Source organism: Alexandromys fortis, unplaced genomic scaffold (assembly GCF_014885135.2).
Source record: "Alexandromys fortis isolate MF-2015 unplaced genomic scaffold, M_Fortis_MF-2015_v1.1 scaffold_317, whole genome shotgun sequence".
NCBI lineage: Eukaryota > Metazoa > Chordata > Mammalia > Rodentia > Cricetidae > Alexandromys > Alexandromys fortis.
In genome coordinates this window covers 761,152-765,610 of record NW_026068201.1, presented here as the reverse complement: position 1 = coordinate 765,610, position 4,459 = coordinate 761,152, and the positions used below count along the sequence as shown (strand labels likewise).

Here is a 4,459-nt window from a genome sequence, read left to right as displayed (position 1 = left end):
TATATATGTTTTTCGAGACAGGATTTCTCTGTGGCTTTGGAGCCTGTCCTGGAACTAGCTCTGTAGACCAGGCTGGTCTGGAACTCACAGAGATCCGCCTGCCTCTGCCTCCCGAGTGCTGGGATTAAAGGCGTGTGCCACCACCGCCAGGCCTCCCTTATATTTTTTAATATCCTTTTTTTGTTCATTACATTTAAAGTTTGATTATTATGTGTAGTATAGAGTTTCTTTTCTGGTTCTGTTCATCTGGTGTTCTGTTTGTCTCTTGTAACTTGATAGACATCTCTTTCTTTAGATAGGAGAAATATTGTCAATCAGTGAAAAAAAAGGCCATAAATTTGATGGCAGGAGCAGGGCATTGCATTGGATGGTTTGGAGGGAGTAAAAGGAAGGGAAATGTTATAATTTTATTATAATCCCCAAAAAATAAAATTAAAAATAATAATCAAATATTTTTCTGTGCCTTTGATCTTGATATCCTATTCTTCTAGACCTGTTACTTATAGGGGTTTTGGGTTTATTCCTATTGTCTCATATTTCCTGGATATTTTGTGCCTAAATTTATTTTTAGTTTTAAAATTTACATTTACTGAACCATCCATTTCATCTACCTCATGCTAAGGACCCAATATTTACTCTTCTATGTCTTTTAATCTGTTAGTGAGGCTTACTTAGGAGTTTTTTGTTTGATTTCCTGAGTTTCTAATTTCGAGTTGATTTCAAGTTTGGCTTTTATTAGGAATTCTATTTCTTTGTTTAATTCTACTTTCATATTTCAAATAGTTTTCCTTATGTCATTAAACTGTCTGTACCTGGTTTTGAGACATTTCTTCATATCTTCATTAGGTCTAGGCATCTAGAATTACAACATTTGTGGTGTTTCTTGGTATAGCTATCTGCTCTTGCCTTTTATTTAGTTAAGTGTTCAGGTCCCTAAAGAAGCTTCTATTTTTTTTTCTTACAGGGCAGGGCTACTAGCAACAAACTCCTTTAATTTCTGCTTGTCTGAGAAAGTTTTTTCCTTCACTTTTAAAAAATAATTTTGGGGGCAGAGGATTCTAGTTTGATGTGGGTTAGCTCTCTCAATTTTTAAATTGTATTGTATTTTCTTCCTGCTTTCATGTTTTCTGAGAAGTCAAATATGAGTAAGTCTATTTTTTCCTCTGATTTATTTCAATACTTTTTCCTTTCCTTTGGTCTTCTGTGGGTTTTTTTATGATACACTTAGCTTTAATTTCATTTGGTTTGACTTGGTTTCATCTGTTGTTCTACCATCTGTTTGGGCATTTAGTTGAGCTCCCCACATCTGTGATTTGGTATCTGATAATAACTTGAAGAAATTCGCAGTCATTTTTGCTTCAAATATCCTCATTTTCACCTTTTAACACTCACATATGGCATACATTACCCGGTTTTGGCTGCCTCACAGTTCTTGGAATTTCTTTCTATGCTACAAAGTTTCCAAGTTTGGGGATTTGGGGTTGTTATGTTTGTTTTGTTTTGTTGTCCTTTTGCTTTCTACTTCTGGAAGTTTCTAACATATACTCAAGCTTAAGATCTTTTCTCTCCCATTTTTTTGACCTTCATTATAGATACCTGATTCAGGTTTTCTTCACAACTACTGATTCCTACAAAGGTTCTGCTTGAAAGTCTCTTACCTGCTAAGATGTGAGTCTCTATATTTGCCCCATTAGTTCAACCCATGGCTCAGTGGTTTTCAACAGCATGTCAGTTCTCTGCTATATTTAAGAAATATTGTTGTTTTTCAGTTTTCTTAATTGTTTAGAATGGGGTTATATAATTCCTAAGCTATTTGCATGCTAAGACAGAAATGAGAAGTCCCAACTTTGAACGCCAGTTTTGTACATGCATAATTCCACAATACCATGTTTTAAGCATTGATATTAACCCACTGAGTTGTGTGGACCTTCCCATTTCATTGCACAATTTAAAAATAAAACCTTCATTTTAATATTACTGAATGATATCATCAAGAAGCTATGCAGTTTATTGTAAAGGTTACATATTTCACAAAGTTCTAATTTTAATCGGAAAGCTTAAATTTTATCATTGGAAACATATATTATCAACTGTTTGCCATGAACTAAGAGATTCATCTCATTAAGTTTTTAGAAAGAAGTCTATAACCTGTTTATGTTTTAAATAATCACAGTTGCTCTGTTCATTGCTCCTTTTTATATAAACGATAATTCATGAAATAGTGATTAGTTTGGGTCATAATGAAAACATATATACAGCAACCATCATTCTTCTTTATGCTGTAAAAGTATCAAATTACATGTCAAGATTTAATCAAGTTACGATTTTCATAAAGAATTTTAAAGTAAAACTGACTTTTTAATGTGATACCCAGTTAATTGTTGTGCTGGAAAACCTATAAATTACAGCATATACAATTCTGTATAGTATATAATATTTAAAATAAAAACAAACAGCACCATTACTGGCTCACTCATTATCACTTGTTACTTTAGAGTGTACTCTTTCTACTTATGTAAAACAATCAGTAGGAAACACTGTGCTCTGTTGTATTCAAGCAGCTGTTTCACACATTTCGTGTTTGCTGTGTCTCTGAAAAGCATTGATCCATATAATTTTGGCTTGCATAAGTATGCTATGTGACATTTAAATAATAATGAAATTGACTAAGATACATTTCTCAGAATGTACATCTTCCACACTTGCATCTCCACTCCAAATTTTAAGTGACAAACACCAGATGTTGATTATATAATCTTGGAGATTTCACTTACTCTGACCCTCAGGTTTCTCGCCTACAAAATGGGATTATTTGTAAAGTGTTATAAAGGGGAAAGATACTCTAAAGAACATCAGCTGGTAGATATTCAGATGGTAGTTATCAATATCTAAAAATGAAAAATCAAAACAAAACAAACTTGGTGACCTAGAATCAAGTCAGTCTATTGAAGGTGAAAGAAAAAGCCTCATAGGACTGCAAGGTGGGCAAACACAGTCAAAAGGATTGTTGACAATGTGCTATTAGGTTATACAAAGTGGAAACTGTACTTACAGTTTCAAATGGCAAGTGTGTTGGTAATTACATTTTCCATTATTCAGATACTGCAACTGGAACTGACAAAAATGATACTACCTTGTAATGACATATTTGGTAAAAGGTCAGTTTCAGAGAAAGACTAGAAAGCCTTTGTCATTTGGGCCACATACAACAAATCTAATGCTAGCACTCAGATTCAAGTTTAATGTCACCTTGAGCTAGGTCATAATATATTTCAGGTTAGTCTGGGAAGGAAGGGAGGGAGGGATGGAGGGGGACTGGTATGTCTTAGTTACTTTTCTCATTTCAGTGACACAATACCTTCTAAGAGAGCACTTAGTTTTGCTTACAATTTGAGTGGATGCAGTCCATCATGGTAGTGAAGATGCGGCAGCAAGACTGTGAGATGTTTGGTCACGTTGCATCTGAAGTCAAGAAACAGAAAGCAGATTAAAAAAAAAAAAAGTCATCAGGCCATAAAACCCAAATTCCATCCCCAAGAACCCATTTCTAAGCAATTTTCTGTCTCCTAAAGGTTCCTCAACCCTCTAAAAACACTATGAACACCTGGAAACCAAATTGTTAAATGGGAGCATCTGGGGGACATATCATATTCAAGGTGCAACCTCAATCTCCAGATAGTTTGTTGGAAGAAGTGTACTGTACTTTAAGAATTTATTTTTGGTATGAAGCCTAGCCTTTAATGGCTGAGCCATCACTCTAGCCCTCATATACCTATTGTACAGCATCAATGAACAATGTTTCTTTCCAAAGTTAATTCATACCTGGAATGATTATATCTGCAGTTCCACTTTAAGGTTCTACCTGGTAAAATCTGATTTACGTGATCTAACTTGTACTGGTTAAATTTTTTGTTGCCTTGATATAAAACAAGGTCATCTGAGAAGAGGGAAATTCAACTGAGAAAATGCATTCACTATATTGGTCCATAGGCAAGACTGCAGGGGGATTTTCATGATTAATGACTGATATGGGAGGTCCCAGCCCATTGTATGTGATGCTACCTCTGGCTTGTATAAGAAATAAGGCCGAACAAATGCTTTTGTCATATGATAGGGCATCTCTTGGGTATATTCCCAAGAGTGGTATTGCTGGGTCCTGGGGTAGGTTGATACCGAATTTCCTGAGAAACCGAAACACTGATTTCCAAAGTGGTTGCACAAGATTGCATTCCCACCAGCAATGGATGAGGGTACCCCTTCCTCCACAGCCTCTCCAGCAAAGGCTATCATCGGTGCTTTTGATTTTAGCCATTCTGACAGGTATAAGATGATATCTCAAAGTTGTTTTGATTTGCATTTCCCTGATTGCTAATGAGGTTGAGCATGACCTTAGGTGTCTTTTGGCCATTTGAACTTCTTCTTTTGAGAATTCTCTGTTCAGTTCAGTGCCCCATTTTTT

The 4,459-nt window shown here is 35.3% G+C and overlaps 1 protein-coding gene across 3 annotated transcripts in view; it reads right to left on the bottom strand.

Moving 5' to 3' along the window:
• The window catches only part of Zc3h12b (zinc finger CCCH-type containing 12B), a 199,442-nt gene that overhangs the window by 151,681 nt on the left and 43,302 nt on the right, over positions 1-4,459 (bottom strand). For all 3 annotated transcript variants that reach the window (XM_050129930.1, XM_050129929.1, XM_050129928.1), the window contains exon 3: positions 3,388-3,462. The gene's annotated coding sequence lies outside the window, so the exon portion shown is untranslated. The remainder of the gene's footprint in view (positions 1-3,387; positions 3,463-4,459) is intronic.